Genomic DNA, 18,746 nt, shown 5'->3' on the forward strand with positions numbered 1-18,746 from the left:
GCTTGTATTACTCTAACACACTTAATATAAAATAAGTAGCGCTTATACTATAGTTTAAGGAAAACAAGCAGAATATAGGGCATAAGAGATACATGACGCCATTTATCACGGAAGCCCAAAGTGTGCGTCATGCAACTAACAGAGCAAGACTGACATCTACAAGCCCACGTCTGCACTACTAGGTCTCGCAATCAGTTCTCCCGGACAGTCCAGAACTAATGGCGGGACATCCTGTCACAACACAAAGAACACCGGAGAACGCCCGATAGCATTGGTGTCCAAACCTGTCCTCAAGGGCCGCTGTGGGTCATGGTTTTTGTTCATACCAATTGAGCAGAGACAGTTGAACCAATGAAGTTTGTGCTAAAACAAGCAGCACCTGACTGCAATCAACTGATTACACTTGTGAGACACCAGATTGTTGAAAAGATGTCTTGTTTGGTAGGAATGAAATCCAGCACCCACTGCGGCCCTATGTGGAATAGTTTGGACACCACTGCCCGATAGCCAACTGATAACACGATGACAAGACTCCAAGAGCCCCTTTGATGCTGAGGTGGCAATATCCACAACGCTCATTGCCCTGACAACAGTAACTCCCTGTCCAATCCACAAACAGACTATAATCCTAAACAACGCCGAAATACACCCTTCTTCCGGCCCGCGAGAGCCTTTAAAAGACTGAATGTTTAACTAAGCATTGTCTTTTTTTTCTCGGGAACCTTTTGTTGACTTGTGATATGGTTACCTTGGATCCTCGCCTGGGTCGATCTGTGCCGTATGATTCCTGTCGACTCTGAATAAATTGTGAACTTGTGTTTCAAAGCCTTTTTCCAGCTTTCAAAATGGAGTCAGTAAAAAGGGTTAAGAACGCGCAGAGTTTGGCCTTTTGGACGGGTCGTTGGTGCTGCGCCAGCACGGGTCCGGCAATTTGGCTGGCGTGATTCCGGCAATGTGGCTAAAACATCAGATTTCTTCAGTAATAATATAGAAAATTGAATAGAGCTAAAAATCCTAAAATAATCATAACCCGAAATAAAAACGATAGAAAATTCATTAAAAAATAGGATTTTCCCATTTTTAGTTTGATTTAGAAATTTTTAAAAATTCTGACATTTGTGCCTTTCTGACTAAAATGTTCTGACATTTACCGATAGTTATCAATGTCAGAACGCGACACCATTCGCAAATGAGCGAGTACGAAAACGGCTGCCAACGTTTTTCCGCGACATCTCCTTTAACAAATCTGCGGCTCCAAAACAAGCGCCGCTTTATCGGCCATCTGAGTCCAAATGTCAGCCGGCTTTTTTTCTCTCTCTCGCTCTCTTAAAAAAAGAATGTTATCAGATGGCTCGCTATCGCGGTGACAGCAAAGTACGGAGCGGCGGGCAACTCGGAGGTAATTGCCGGCGCTCGGGGAGGAGAAAAAAAGATGTCAGCGCGGCGGCCGTGTGGGGAAATCGCCCGAGAAATCTCGCTGTTTATTAGAGAAACGGTTCGCCGGAAAGGAGCGGCGCCCGCCTTTGCAAGGTGGGGGGAGATTTTATAAAGGCAGGATGGAGATGCGCTGTAATGCGGCACGCCGGATCAACTCATAAATCATGTGCGAATGCAGTACGGTGATGGGAAGGGGGAGCCGCAGGCTTGTGCAATTTCCCCTCCGGCCACTGGAGGCGCAGATTGTAAATGTGCACTGAAGGAGATAACACCTTTTCTCGTAGGCACCGTCTAACTATTTGCATTATTCTAACACACTTAATACAACCCTTAGCAAAAAGTATGGCATCGCCAGTCTCGGACGAGCACTCACTCAGACATTTTATTATGTAAAACGAACTCAGATAAAAAGCTTGAAAAAAATAATGAATTAGTTCAAAAGTGCAACTCCTTGGCATTCAGAAACACTAAAAGAAATGAAAAAAAAAAACATGGTGGTGATCAGTAAATGTTACTTTCATAGAGCAAGTGCAGGGAAATATATATGGAATCACTCTATGCTGAGGAAAAAAATATGGAATCATGAGAAACAAACAAAGAAATAACAATCAAAACACATCTCTAGTATTTAGTAGCACCACCCCTGGCTTTTATGACAGCTTGCAGTCTCTGAGGCATGGACTTGAGTATTCTTCATCAATTTGGTGCCAACTGAAAAAGAACCAAGCAGGGTGAGGCAGCATTTAGTCATTATGCTCCCCACCTCTGGAACAAGTTACCTGAACGTCTGAAGTATGTTCAAACTGTTAGCTCCTTTAAATCAGGGCTAAAAACGCTTTTGTTTAGCACTGCATATCCATAACTGTCTATATATTTCAATCTACTTGCTTTCTATTCCTCTTGTGCTTATCTCCGTTGCTGATTTCAATTATTATTAGTAGTAGTAGTTTTTGTTTATTTTTTAAAATTTTATTCTATTTGTGATTAAATGCGATTTTTATGTATAATTTCCTATTTTGATTGTCTTGGTTTTTACGTTGTATTGATTTAAATGTGATTTCTTCATGTGATGTAAAGCACTTTGAATTGCCTTGTGTTGAATTGTGCTTTATAAATAAATTTGCCTTGCCTTGAAGGGATAAGAAAGCTTTCTAAATTTTCAATGTAAACTTGTGCATTTATTGAAGATTTAACCCCAGTGCTTTGCCTGACATGCAACCCCATATCATCAAGGACTGAGGGAATTTTGATGCTTTCTTCAGGCAGTCATCTTTGTAAATCTCACTGGAACGGCACCAAACAAAAGTTCCAGCATCATCACTTTGTCAAGAGCCAAGAATCTGCATGGACAAAGTGTCAAGAGTCAAGAATCCATACCATAGTGATTTGATACTTTTTTGCTAGGGGTTGTAGTTTTTGGAAACAAAGGTTTGAATCGAACGGTGTATCACCTGAACCAACAAATATGTACTGCAAAAACATGCCTCCTTAAAACTAATTAAATTCCCTTGTTTTCAGTGTAAATCTACTAAAAATAAGTGAAATGATTTGCCATTTTCAATTGAAGGGATAGGAAAGCTGTCTAAAATTTCAATGTAAACTTGTGCATTTATTAAAGATTTAACCGCACCATCTCCCCAGTCCCTTTGCCTGACACGCAGCCCCATATCATCAAGGACTGAGGGAATTTTGATGTTTTCTTCAGGCGGTCATCTTTGTAAATCTCACTGCAACGGCACCAAACAAAAGTTACAGTATCATCACCTTGTCCAATGCAGATTCTTGACTCATCACTGAAAATAAACTTCATCCAGTCATTTACAGTCCATGATTTCCTCTCCTTAGCCCACTGCAGTCTTGTCCTTTTCTGTTTAAGTGTCAATGATGGTTTCCTTTTAGCCTTCCTGTATGAAAATCCCATTTCCTTTGGGCGATTTTGCACAGTTCTGTCACAAACCTCGACCCCAGCTTCCTCCCATTTCTTCATTTGTCTTGTTGTACATTTTATGTTTTCAAGACATATGGCCTTTAGTTGTTTGTCATCTTCCTCGGTCTACCAGTGCGCTTAACTTTAACAACCTTGGCATGCTGTTTGTACTTGGTCCAGATTTTTGATACAGCCCACATCTTTGGCAACCATACCTGTCACGTTACCTTCTTCAAGAACTTTGATAATCCTCTCCTTGGTCACAAGAGACATCTCTCTTGTTGGAGCCATGATTCTTGTGAATCCAGCACCCCTCCAAGGTGTGATAACTGCACTGTTTTTAACTGTTGACTAACAGGCAGACCTAATCTGAGGCAGGGGCCCAATTAAGCAAAGGAAATTGACTAGGTGTGTCTGTATTTTCTACTCAAAATGGAGCAATTCTATATTTCCCTGCACTTGTTCTATAAAAGTAACATTTACTGACCACCAGAAGGTTTTTTATTCATTTTAGTGTTTCTGAATGCCAAAGAGTTGCACTTTTGAACTAATTCTGTATTTTTTCAAGCTTTTTAACAGACTTTGTTCTATATAATGAAATGTCTGAGTGAGTGATTGTCCGAGACTGGTATTCCATACTTTTTGCTAAGGGTTTTATAATCAATCAGGGAATAGTATCGTTTCTCGTATTTACTGTTTGACTGTTTGTATTACTCTAACACACCAAATATAAAATAAATAGCTCTTATACCATAGTTTAAGGAAAACAAGCAGAACACAGGGCATAAGAGACACATGACGCCTTCTAATCACGGAAGCCCAACGTGTGCGTCAGTGTTTCCCACTAATGGACGAGACTGTGGCGGCCCGCCACAGTCTCGTTTGCGGCCCCCCCCCCCCCCCCCCGAAAAAAAAAAAGATACTAATCAGATGCGTCAGTCAGCCGATTACACAGCTGTAGCCCACTCCACTCTACTACCCGCGCGAGCGAGAGCAGCATTTTAGAGCAGTATTTTATTTATTTATTTATTTAAGAGACGCAAGGGGAACGAGTAGGAAGAATGGGAGAACGAGCGAGATAGCGAGAGATAGCGGTCGCATGTCGTAGCAGCCCGCTGTTATTTTGTTATTGTTTCTCTTTATTATTGTTACCACAATCGAGTGGTTAAGCAAATACAGACTTCTCTCCTTCTTCCCCATATCCGGGGCATTACAATAGTTTCGATCGGACTTTTCGGCGAAAGTGAGCGGTGGACGGAAAGAAAACTTTGATTGAACTTGCGCGGAGAGGCGGGGCCCAAAATAAAGCCTTGCTCTATTTTCAGAGCGTTGGTCACAGTAAAGTATTTATTAGTTCAAGCAGAGTAAAATGATACATATTCACGGTGCAAGAACGTCGTTTCCGTGTCCATCGATTGGTAAGAAAAGGCTGTTTGTACGAGTGACGTGTGGGCGCTCCCGTCGGGGGGACATTTCGCGTGGAGTGGCTATTTTTCGGCACAACACCGACGCGCCAACTTCAGACAATTATGGCTGACGAAAGTTGGATAAATGCGCCCCCCCCACACACACAATTTCGCGAGCTCTGGGACACTCGAAAAATGACTCTCTTACCTCTCCTTGCTAAGTTAATGGTACCTCGATGTGCGTTTGTGTGGAAATTTAGTTAACGAACAACGTGGAAAAAACTATTCACCTTCTCACCGAATCAAGAAAAACTCTTTACACGGCCATTAGAATTCCCCCTGTCCTGTAAATGGGTCAGTTGACAGAAGGACTGTTATTGTTGTGGTAATGTAGTACTTATGAGGGTCAAATAAAAAGAAAAAAGGAGGGCTACGACGGCGGTCTGAAACCCGCGGCTCTTGGGCCGCATGCGGCTCTTTAGTGCTGCTTCGGAGCTTTTTTTTTTTTTTTTTTTTTAAATGGAAAAAGATGGGGGAGGGAAATATATTTTTTGTTTTAATAGGATTTCTAGGAGGACAAACATGATACAAACATTCTTTCAATTCATTAATATTGTAATGAAGTTAAACTTGTGGTGTCATCGTACAACAGAGTAGTCACATGGTGCGCTATAGGATCCACTGCAGGGAAAATAAACATTTAATCATGAAGGCTAATTATGTATTTCTAGCCAACTTAGTCATTTTTATAGTAGGCTAATATTGCTAGTATTGATAATTATAAGGCTTGTATAAGGCTTTTAATTTTTTGCTGCTCCAGACATACTGTATCAGTTTTTCTTTGTTTTTTTTTGGGGGGGGGGGGGTCAAATATGGCTCTTTTCAACAGTTTGCCAACCCTGAGTCACTACGAGATGTAAGTCGTACTATTGCTACGAGAAAAAAAGTCGCATTATTACATAGGGTAACGTAGCTGTACTCAGCAACGCATTTTACATACATGTACCGTAGCTGAGAGCTATAACATTAGCCTAGCTAATGAAATATTTCAAATATATCGTTGTTATGGTTCTTCTTGGGGGGAAAAAATAATGAAAAAAAAAAAAAAATCGCCGTGGCATGACATGGTGTGGCTGTCCGACTCCGATGCAGCCCACCACCACAGTTTCAAAAAATCCTATGGTCAGAGACCCTCCCACCACAGTCTCCTAAAATCCTGTGGGAAACACTGGCGTCATGAGCAAGATTGACGCTGACAGGACCACGTCTGCACCACCAACTCTCGCAATCAGTTCTCCCGGACAGTCCAGAACAAATGGCGGGACGCTCTGTCCCAACACAAGGAACAACGGAGAACGGCCGATATCCAATGGATAACACGACTGATCAGACACCAAGAGCCCCTTTGACGCTGAAGTGACAAAATCCACAACCCTCGTTGCCCTGACAACAGTAGGTCCCGAATCCTCCTGTCCAATCCACAGACAGACAATAATCCCAAAAACGCCCTTCTTCCTGCCCACGAGCTCCCTCAAAAGACTGGATGTTTAACTAAGCATTGTCAATTTTCCCGGGAACCTTTTGTTGACTTGTGATTTGGTGACCTTGGATCCTCGCCTGGGTCCCTCTGTGCCTTGTAACCTTGGAGCGAGTTTGCCTACCCGCCTGAGGCCATTTCGGTTTAGCCTTGCTGATTATCGCTGTCGACCTGAATAGTAAACTTGTTTTCGGTGAACCTTCTTTAAACCTTTCAAAATGGAGTCATTACCAAGGGTTAAGACCTGTGTTGTTAATAAAAGCGAGTATAACGGCGTTACTAACGGCGTTTTTTCAGTAGTGAGTAATCTAATTACTTTTCTCATCTTTGCAACGCCGTTACCATTACTGAGAATGTAAAGGCGTGCGTTACTTTGCATTATTACGTTGGCTGAATGACGCGAGAAAAGTCTGCGAGATACGGGGAGAGAGAAGAGCGCGAGTGGGAAAGAGGGAGTTGTGACGCCGTTGCAAACGCGATGCTAGGCGGTTCCAATCATACATGACTGTTGCCGACAGCCTACAAACTACGCCCAAATGATGCTACGCTAGATAACACATTTATATGAAGTAGATGCGAAATGACAGACTTGGTGGTGTTAGCAAATGTATAGAGAAGTAGATGCGAAATGATACAATTGCTGGCGTTAGTAAACAGCCGCCATCTTAAAGCAGCAGACTTCTCAGAAAGGCTCTGTTGTAGAGAACCTTCCTAGCGGCCCTAAGTAACATCTAAAATACTCCTAAATCGGCAAAATCTTGACTAGAACCTTTAAAAGATGAAACAGTTTTAAAACTTTCCCGTGTAGAAAGTAGACAGAATGGAACTAACTAATGCAGACCCTATGTTTTGTTTTTGTTTGTTTTGGGGAATTAAAAAAAAAAAAAATCATGAAAAGTAAAACCAGTTACTTTGCCAAATAACTACTTACTCTTACATTCAGGTAACTGAGTTACTAACTGAATCACTTTATGTTAGAAGTTAATTTGTAACTCAAATTACTTACTTTTTTAAAGTAAGATTAACAACACTGGTTAAGACTAAGGCGAACGCGCAGAGTTTGGCCTTCTGGCCGGGTTGTCGGGGTCGTTGGAGCTGGGCCAGCGTCATTCTGACGAAGGTCAGATTCCTTCAGCAAGTTGACGCCTTTTGGTTTTACTTTTCAATTGAAATAGTAATTGGACTTTTTTAGGTTAATTTGTCCCCTTCTAGTCCAAAGAATAGGATGTCTGGGACGTCCATGGCAGCCAAATGAATTCAATATTTTTCTCGCATTTTCTTAAGAAAGAATAATAGCTTTCAACAACCTTTTTTGTTTGTGAAGAACTAGAAGGCCCCTTTGGATCTCGTCAACACGAACGCCTCCGCTCCTTTTCTTCTTTTAGCACGCAATAATGTTCCAAAAAGGCGGCTGTAATCAAGGCTGTCAGGAAGCGCTTCCCGCGTGCCCTCATTCCTTCATCCCTTTTAAAACATTATTTGCTGGCAAATAGCGGCAAAATAGGAAGGGACTGGAATTTTGAGGCGGGCCGCGTCGCAGATGCTCCAACGCAAATATTCCTCTTCCTTCCCCCGACGCGCTTTGAAAAGTTGTCATTAAAAATCCTGGCGCGCGCGCCTGGCGGCTGACTCTCGGCGGGGGGTTAAAATTGCTTGAAAGGCGGCGGTACGCATCACGTGTCGGCGCAGGTGAGCCCCAGGCGACGCCCCCTGCCGTGCGCCCGCCTGTTTTCTTTCAGTTTGGCGGCGTTACGATATGACGACGTTTCATGTTTTATACGTTGTTGTTTTTTGTCACCTCCTGTTGCTGAAAAATGTCAAACACAGCAGCGCGGCGGTGTTTTTTTTTTTTTCGTTTGTTGAGCAAACTTCAGAAATCACTTTTAATTCCACACTTTTCATTGATTTGTTTAGTTATATTTGCCAAATTGAACTCTTTCCCTGGCAGTGAAAAAAGTTGAGTGTTGGCGTGAGAAAAGTTGTGAATAGGAAGAAACTGGAAGTTTTTGTTTTTTTCCTAAATCGATATAGAGTCAGTGTCTGCTATGTTTTTTTGCTACGACAACAGAAGTACATGAACAGGACTCAATCATAATTACCGATTAGCAAGTGATAAGCATCATCTTGAGCTGCAGATATCTGCTAGCATGCTATTCATACAGTACTGGCCAAAAGTATTGGCACCCCTGCAATTCTGTCAGATAATGCTCAATTTCTCCCAGAAAATGATTGCAATTACAAATGCTTTGGTAGTAATGAGAAAACACAAAAGGAAATAATAAAAAAAAGACAAATCAAATGATGATCATTTTACACAAAACTCCAAAAATGGGCCAGAATAAAGTATTGGCACCTTCAGCCTAATACTTGGTAGCACAACCTTTAGACAAAATAACTGCGAACCGCTTTTGGTATCCATCAATGAGTTTCTTACAATGTTCTGCTGGAATTTCTTCTTTGGCCAACTGCTCCAGGTCTCAGATTTTCAGATCTCTCCACAGGTGTTCTATGGGATTCAGGTCTGGACTCATTGCTGGCCACTTTAGAAGTCTCCAATGCTGTCTCTCAAACCATTATCTTTTTGGGTCATTGTCCTGCTGGAAGACACATGACCTCTGAGGGAGACCCAGCTTTCTCACACTTGGCCCCACATTATGCTGCAAAATGTGTTGGTCGTATACACACCTCATAATGCCATGCACACGGTCAAGCAGTCCAGTGCCAGAGGCAGCAAAGCAACCCCAAAACATCAGGGAACCTCCGCCATCTTTGACTGTGGGGACCGTGTTCTTTTCTTTGAAGGCCTCGGTTTTTTCCGTTGTTAACTATGTTGATGCCTTTTCCCAAAAAAGCTCTACTTTTGTCTCATCTGACTAGAGAACATTCTTCCAACACGTTTTTGGCTTTCCCAGGTAAGTTTTGTCAAACTCCAGCCTGGCTTTTTTACGTCTCTGGGTCAGAAGTGGGGTCTTCCTGGGTAGAGTCCCTTTTCATTCAGACGCCGACAGATAGTACGGGTTGACACTGTTGTACCCTCGGACTGCGGGACAGCTTGAACTTGTTTGGATGTTAGTCGAGGTTTTTTATCCACCATCCTCACAATCGTTCCTTGAAATCCCTCATCAATTTTTCTTTTCCGTCCAAATCTAGGAAGGCTAGCCACAATGACATGGGCTTTACACTTATTGATGACACTGCGCACTGTAGACACAGGAACATTCAGCTCTTTGGAGATGACTTGTAGCCTTGAGATTGCCCATGCTTCCTAACAATTTTGCTTCTCAAGTCCTCAGACAGTTCTTTGGTCTTCTTTCTTTTCACCATACTCAATGTGGTACACACAAGGACACAGGACAGAGGTTGACTCAACTTCAATCCATTTTAATTGGCTGCACGTGTGATTTCGTGATTGCCACCTCTTGTTATGTGCTTATGTGTTAATTACACAAATTAGAGCAGCATCACATGACTTTTCAAAGGGTGCCAATACTTTTGTCCGGCTCATTTTTGGAGTTTTGTGTGAAAGGATAATCATTTTTTAAAAAGCAACCCCAAAACATCAGGGAACCTCCGCCATGTTTGACTGTGGGTACCGTGTTCTTTTCTTTGGGCCTCGTTTTTGTTTTTTCCTGTAAACTCCTTTTCCCAAAAAGCTCTACTTTTGTCTCATCTGACCAGAGAACATATTTCCAAAATGTTTTTGGCTTTCTCAGGTAAGTTTTGGCAAACTTTAGTCTGGCTTTTTTATGTCTCTGGTTCAGAAGTAGGGTCTTCCTGGGTATCCTACCATAGTCCCTTTTATTCAGACACTGACGCATAGTACGGGTTGATGATTATTAAATGGTTATTAAATATTTGCTTTTACCAATGAAGGCTCACAATAACGTATTGATTGCTGTCATAGTATATTCCATGATTGATTGCAGTAAGAGACATTTTAGTAATTGATAACTATAGACATGTTTAGCGCTTGATAAAACTGCCTTGTTATTCTGACCCGTTTAAACCGGCCTAGGTTCCACAGGTCAACCTCAATACAAGCCACAGACATTGAGAAACTAAAACAGTCTGGGATATTTAAGAAATCATATTGTTGCATTTTATTACTTACCAAATGCAATTGCTTCATGAAATGTATTTGATGAGATAATGATTAAGTTGTTATTATATACAGTATTTGGTCTTATCAATTTCTGCCCGCAATGACGAAATGCTTTTGCTTATTATTAGGGGGTGCATCAATAATCCATTTATAATCGAATCGTCGCCTCTGAATCGTAATCGTATCGTTAGGTGCCCAAAGATTCCCACCTCTATTAGTCGAGGTTCTTTATCCACCACCCGCACAATCTTTCATTGAAATCCCTCGTCAGTTTTTCTTTTCCGTCCACATCTAGGGAGGTTAGCCACAGTGCCGTGGGCTATACACCTATTGATGACACTGCGCACGGTATACACAGCAACATTCAGGAGGTTGAGTCAAATTTAATCCATTTTAACTGGCTGCACATGTAATTTAGTGATTGCCACCACCTGTTACGAGTCACAGGTAAGTAACAGGTGCTGTTAATTACACAAATTAGTGAAGCATCACATGATTTTTCAAAGGGTGCCAATACTTTTGTCCAGCCCATTTTGGGAGTTTTGTGTAAAATGATAATGATTTAATTTTTTTCCCCCATTCTCTTTTGTGTTTTTCCATTTCAAGCAAAATAAATGAATATATTACTAGCAAAGCATTTGTAATTGCAATCATTTTCTGGGAGAAATTCAGCATTATCTGACAGAATTGCAGGGGTGCCAATACTTTTGGCCATCACTGTAGATGTGCTATACTCTAGAGGCCGTGTGGGCATTTTGTCAACATGTGCTAGCAAGCTAGCACAGCACTACAAAGCTAGGCATTATCATTAATTAACTGCTGGGAAAAAGTGGATGTTCCCTGAAGCATTATTTTCGGTGGAACAACTATGAAAACAGACAAATTTGAGAGTCAAATTTGTTTTCTAGTACACGTAAAATGACATTTTCGTAGCACCTTAAAAACATCAACTACTATTATTCATGCTAGCGAATGAGTTCATTTACCGTTCAATGAAATGGCCATCCTCAAATAGTTTAAGAAACAAATAAACCATTTAGTCCAAAGTGCGGGTCGCTTTAAGAAGGGGATTTTAATTGAAAGCCATCTATTCAAAGGAAGTTCATGTGGAAGCGACGGTCTGGCGCGCTAATGCGGAGGCAGCAAGGACACTTTGTTAGCCGCTGATAAAGAAGAAAAAAAAAAGAAAAAGTCAAAGGAAAGTTTCACGAAGGACTCAAATTGGCCGACGAGGCGTTCGGAGTTGGAAAGTAAACACTTTCTTAGCACAAGTAAGAAAGAGGCCACTGAACGGTTTTGTTTTTGAAAAAAAGTTGAGCGAGTGAAAAGGTGACCAACTTCATCTGAACACGCGTCTGGTAAACAAGGCGCCGGCGCGGCCCGTTAATAACGGGCGGTCGCAGGAACTCATTACGTCTCGCCGTCACGCTGAATAATTCACGTCAACGCAAACAAAGATCCAACGCGTTCGTCGGGACCGCGGATATAAATGATTTTAATTCAGTTCTTAATTTTAGGTATCCCCCTCACACACATCTTTCAGTGCTATTGACGGCGCTAGTCCAATTAATTTTTATTGGGAGGGGTGGATGAACATTCATTCAATAGCAGCCGATGTGTTAATAGGGGCGTAACAATACATCGATTGGTTAACAGCAACTGAAAAGATAAAAACGATAACTGTCGATCACTTACATCAACAGCAGTTTGGTCCAAAAGAATGTTTTTCATGCTAATGGCTGAAAATTTTCCACCAAGAAAATGATCAAGTCATAGACTTCATAACCTATTGACATGACACGGGAAACGGGGCCCATTCGTAGGGGGCCTATGATCAAAACTGCAAATATTTTCCAAACCAAAGCTGCTACTGACCTAAAACCAAAACAGGCACCTTAGCCATATGAGTCTCCATGAGCAGCGGCATCAAAAAATTCAAAGTCGTTCCCTTATAAAATCCCGATTAATTATTTTCTATAGATCGTATTGACCCTGATCATGAGACGACCCCTTCTTTTTCAAGACTCAAGTTTGAAAAAAAGACCTTTTGAACACCAAATTATTTTTATACAGAAAATCATTACAGTACATCTGAAACAAATGATTAGAACAACACATGTTTGAGAGAAAAAGCATGTTATTTTGCCTCATTCAAATCTTAATATCTAAACATTTAAATATGTAAACTAAATTCGTAAATGAATGGCTTATGGTTTTTGAAATGTAAATAAAACAATCTATTGTGATTAAACAACAAAATTGCAACAACTGCATTCACCATCAAAGTGAAGTCTTACTGTAATTGTAGTCTTGAAACAAATCTGAATAAGGAAAAACCTTGCAATAAAATAATGCAAACTGGTTAAACTTGAGTAGCTGACATCTGTCATGACAGAACCGCTTCAATGATATCTGGCGCCATCTAGCGTCGTGAATGGGTATAATGTCTAGACCCCGAATATAAGACGACTCCCACTTTTTCAGGCTTATTTCAATGCAAAAAACACCTTCTTATATTTCGGGCCAATACGGTAAATATAACACAACTTCAAGTGGCAAAAAAAAAAAAAAAAAAGTCTCAGATTTTACACTAGATGCATTAAAATCACCAAATGCAGAGGTAATCATCTATAGTTTCAGGATCAATAGCAATATTTAAAATATATAGGTAGGGCTGGCAAAATTATCGCGTTAACAGGTGGTAATTAATTTTTTAAATTAATCACGTTAAAATATTTGACGCAATTAACGCACATGCCCCGCTCAAACAGATTAAAATGACAGCAGTGTAATGTCCGCTTGTTCCTTGTTTTTTGGTGTTTGGCGCCCTCTGCTGGCGCTTGGGTCCAAATGATTTTATGGGCTTCAGCACAATGAGTGAGCATGGTGTAATTATTGACATCAACAATGGCGAGCTATTTGTTTATTTTTTGAGTGAACATTTTTACAAATTTTAATAAAACTAAAACGTTAAAAGGGGTTTTAATATAAAATTTCTATAACTTGTACTAACATTTATCTTTTAAGAACTACAAGTCTCTCTATACATGGGTCGCTTTAAGAGAATGTTAATGTTAATGCCATCTTGTTGATTTTTTGTCTTAATAAACAAATGCAGTACTTATGTACCATATGTTGAATGAATATATCCGTCTTGTGTCTTATCTTTCCATTCCAACAATAATTTACAGAAAAATATGACATATTTTATAGATGGTTCGAATTGCGATTAATTACGATTAATTTTTAAGCTGTACTTAACTCGATTAAAAATTTTAATCATTTGACAGCCCTATATATAAGTTTTTGTTCTGTCATGACAGATATGAGCTACTCTCCCCATTCACAACACTAGATGGCGCCAGATATCATTAAAGCGATGTTCTGTCATGACAGATCTCAGCGACTCTCAAGTTTAATCAGTTTGCATTATTTTATTGCAATGTTTTTGCTTATTCAGATTTGTTCCAAGACTACAGTTACAGTTAGACTTCACTTTGATGGTTAATGCAGTTATTGACATTTTGTTGTTTTATCAAAATAGATTGGTTTATTTACATTTCAAAAACCAGAAGGCATTCATTTACGAATGTGATTGCACTTTAGTTTACATATTTGAATGTTCAGATATTAGGATTTGAATGAGGCAAAATAACTTTTCTCTCAAATCTATTGTTATAATCATTTATTTCGGCTGTATTGTAATTTTTTTCTGTATAAAAATTGGTGTTCAAAAAGTCGAGTCTTGAAAAAGGGGGTCGTCTTATAATCAGGACCGTCTTATATTCGGGCCAACATGGTACTCTTAACTGAGTTACTAACTCAATTACTTTTTGGGGTTAAGTCATTTGTAACTGTAACGAAAGATGAAACACACTGGTTAAGACTGTGGCCCACATGACAAATGGAATTGCACAATGACATTCGCGGCAGTATTTTTAAATAATGGCGAAACATTGCTGCTGCAGAACTAATCTATATTTATTTCATTCCCATATCGCTTTGTAGTTTGAGTGACTTGATTAATATGGCATTCTTTCCCCCACAGCTGCGGACATCCTCATCGACATTCCGCACGGCGCCGCGGAGGCGGCGGGTTCACCGCGAGTGTTAAGTCGTCACACTTTATGACGGCTGTGAAATGTTACTTTGGTTTTCGCTTCCCCCGAACGGCTTTCTTCTTCTGTTTACGATCGACGTCGCGCTCGGCTTCAGACCCCGTTAACGATCCCTTCCGAAATAATCACCTCGGGAAATGCCGCATATCGATGATGCCGTTACGTTTTGAAAACGGGAGGGATAACATCCCTTTTTAGTCACGCTAAATGGAAATTAAGCTGTCCTCTAGTGCAGGTTTATATGTATTGATCCAAATTCAAACAAACGTGCAGAGCCAATTTTGAGGTCCCGCATGACGATCAATAATTTGAGAAAATTGACGGTGGTCAAACTGCTGTGGAGTTCAGGTCACTTGATAAACATTCAATATAGCTGATTTAATGTACAGTGGTATAAAAAAAATATCTGAACCTTTTGGAATTTCTCACATTTCTGCATAAAATCCCAATTAAATGTGATCTGGATTTTGTCAAAATCACACAGATGAAAAAACTGCTTTAACAAACCACCCAAACATTCATAAGTTTTCATATTTTAATGAGGATAGTATGCAAACAATGACAGAAGGCAGAAAAATAAGTGAATCAGCAGATTTTAGATTTTGTGGCCCCAATAACTTCAACCAGACGCTTCCTGTAGCTGCAGATCAGTCTGGCACATCGATCAGGAGTAATCTTGTCCCATTGTTCTCTACAAAACTCCTGTAGTTCAGTCAAATTCCTGGGATGTCTGGCATGAATAGCTGTCTTTAGGTCATGCCAGAGCATCTCAATGGGGTTCATGTCTGGACTTGGCCACTCCAGGATGTGCATTTTGTTCTTCTGAAACCATTCTGAAGTTGATTTCCTTCTGTGTTTTGGATCACTGTCTTGTTGCAGCATCCATCCTCTTTTTAGATTCAACTGTCTGACAGACGGCCTCAAGTTTTCCTGCAAAACCTTTGAATTCGATCTTCTATTAATGATTGCAAGTTGTCCAGGCCCCGAGGCAGCAAAACAGCCCCAAATCATGATGCTTCATGGCGGGGATGAGGTGTTGATGTTGGTGAGCTGTTCCATCTTTCCTCCACACATGACGTATTGTGTTACTCCCAAACAATTCAACTTTTGGTTTCATCAGTCCACAAAATATTTTGCCAAAACTTCTATGGCGTGTCAAAGTGCCTTTTTGCCAAATTAGACGAGAACAATGTTTTTTTTAAACAGCAGTGGCTTCCTCCGTGGAGTCCTCCCATGAAAACCATTTTTGGCCAGTTGATGTGTAAAATGGTAAATGGACAGTACTTATATAGTGCATTTATCTGCATGGTTACCATGCCCAAAGCGCTTTACATTAGCACACATTTACTCGTTCACACACATTCACACACCAATGGGGCTGCTGCCATGCAAGGCGCTGTCAACCCATTGGAGGCAAATCAAGGTTCAGTGCCTTGCCCAAGGGCACTTCGACAGTGGGCAGTCGTAGCCAGGAATTGACCCTTCGGTCCAAGGACAACTCCAGCTACCAACTGCGCCACGGCCGCCCCACAGAGATATTGTGCCGGTGATTTCTGTAAGTCTTTAGAAGACACTCTAGGGTTCTTTTTGACCTCTCTGAGTATTCTGCGCTTAATTCTTGGTGTCATCTTTGGTGGACGGCCGCTTCTTGGGGGAGAAGCAACAGTGCCAAACTCCATTGGTAGACAACTTCTCAGACTTTTAGAGATGGTTTTGTATCCTTTCCCTGCTTTATACAAACAATCACCAATCCTTGATCGCAGGTCTTCAGACAGCTCTTTTGACCGAGCCATGATGTACATCAGACAATGCTTCTCATCAAGACAATTCTTACCAGGTGTGTGTTTTATAGTGGGCAGGGCAGCTTTAAACCACTCATCAGTGATTGGGCACACACCTGACTTAAAATGTTTGGTAAAAATTGGTTTCAATTGCTATTTAAGTCTCCTTAGGCAGAGGGTTCACTCACTTATTTTTCCCCCTTCTGTCATTGTTTGCATGCGATCCTCATTAAAATATGAAAACCGATAAATTTTTGGGTGATTTTAGTTAAAGCAGACACTGTATTTTCACCTGTGCGATTTTGACAAAGATCAGATCACATTTGATGGTGATTTTATGTAGAAATGTGAAAAATTCCAAAAGGTTCAGATCATTTTTCATACCACTATACATGCATTGCTTTTGACTTAAGTGTCGCCCCTACCAACATGGCCGCCTTGAGGAACCTTCTTTATTTCTTTTAAATCTCCTTGTAGGACATAAAGCCGAACTCATTCGCCGTCATCGACAGCAATAGACATCAAATCTATTGTAGTCAAGGTGGCTCACATTGAATGATCATGTTTCAGTGCCACTGACGGCGATAGACGTCCAATGAATCCGGTGAATGAGTGACTTATTACGTAGGGCATCCCATCCGTATGTTTTCCATTTCATTACGCCTGGAAAAAAATGATGGACGTATTTCATTTGAACAGAAAAGGAGGGCGTACCTCAGGGCTGCGTTCGCGTCCCATTTGCATTTAGATTGCCCCCGTTGCAGCGCCGGGCATTAAAAAGCCATCATTTAAGCTTCATTTGCCAAAAGAAAAAGACAGACAAATTGCAGACAGGTAAAGGGAAAACGGAAATGAGAACCGAAGCGCCCCGAAAAGACCATTCGGAGGGAATGGGCCGCCTCCGGCCCGCAAAGGCCACGTGTTAATGAAAATCCGAGAACAATATACTCCGGCGACGGTTAAGGGAGCTCCGGGGATCCGTAACCCGGCTCGGCCGCGTACGAAAGCTCATAAACATTTTCCGCCGTTCCGCCTGCGAGGCATTGATCGGCTCTCTGGAGGACGGCGGCGGGGCAGAGTAAACAGCCGGTCGTGTGCCTCGCATCGAAAGCGAGGCGCGAAGGGGGCGGCCGCAATCACCCAATTGCTTTAGGGCGAGACGTAGACAAAATAATTAGTGCGCCGAGCTGCGTTATACGTGACAAGCACTTAACACCGCGTGCGAGATTCAACCATCTGCTAACCCTGCTGTTCGGCTCTACCTTACTGTGACTAGCTTCCCGTTTAATTCACAGCATACAGTGCTGGCCAAAAGTATTGGCACCCCTGCAATTCTGTCAGATAATGCTCAATTTCTCCCAGAAAATGAATGCAATTACAAATGCTTTAGTCGTAATATTTTTTTTTACTTATTTTTGCTTGCAATGAAAAACCACAAAAGAGAATTGTGTAAAATGATAATGATTTTTTCTCCCAAAGTCCAAAAATGGGCCGGACAAAAGTATTGGCACCCTCAGCCTAATACTTGGTAGCACAACTTTAAGACAAAATAACCGCTCCCGGTATCTATAAATGAGTTTCTTTTACAATGCTCTACTGGAATTTTAGACCATTCTTCTTTGCCAAGTGCTCCAGGTCTCTGAGATTTGAAGGGTGCCATTTCCACAGGTGTTCTATGGGATTCAGGTCTGGCCACTTTAGAAGTCTCCAGCGCTTTCTCTCAAAGCATTTTCTAGTGCTTTTTGAAGTGCGTTTTGGGTCATTGTCCTTGCTGGTAGACCCATGACCTTTTTTTTTTTTTTTTTTTTTTTTAAACCATAGATTTTTTTTTACCCTGCTTCTTAAAAGAATCTGAATCGTTCGGAACCGGAATGATTCCATGGAACCGGATTCATTCTATTTCAAACGATTCCCAACCCTATTCATAATGCTATGCACACAGTCAAACAGTCCAGTGCTGGAGGCAGCAAAGCAACCCCAAAACATCAGGGAACCTCCGCCATGTTTGACTGTGTGGACAGCTTTCTTTTCTTTAAAGAGAATTATAATACTAAGGGGCTGTGAGATATCAATGGAACTGATGTGGCAAGATAACAAATATTAATAAGGTTAACAAAAAAATAAATCCCATTCATGAGCAATTATCGAAAATAGATTGAAAATTACGAACATTTCCGAAAGTATTCCGGAAACAGCCGAATGGGGCTTTGACGTCACAGCCAGGAAACAAAAGGTCGAGGCAGGTGCCATCGTTGTTTATTGACGAGAGAGTTGCGTTCATTTTTTTATCCCAAAAAAAAAAAAAAAAAAAAAAACGCTAAAATGGTTCAAACCTGTCATGCAATGTGGTGTACAAATAGCTATTTGTCGCAATGTAGTACCCATGAGTTCCTGAACGTGAGAAAAAGAGCTGGACTATGCAGACAATGAGTAAAGTT

The sequence above is a fragment of the Corythoichthys intestinalis genome, chromosome 20, assembly GCF_030265065.1.
Source record: "Corythoichthys intestinalis isolate RoL2023-P3 chromosome 20, ASM3026506v1, whole genome shotgun sequence".
NCBI classification, from domain to species: Eukaryota; Metazoa; Chordata; class Actinopteri; order Syngnathiformes; family Syngnathidae; genus Corythoichthys; species Corythoichthys intestinalis.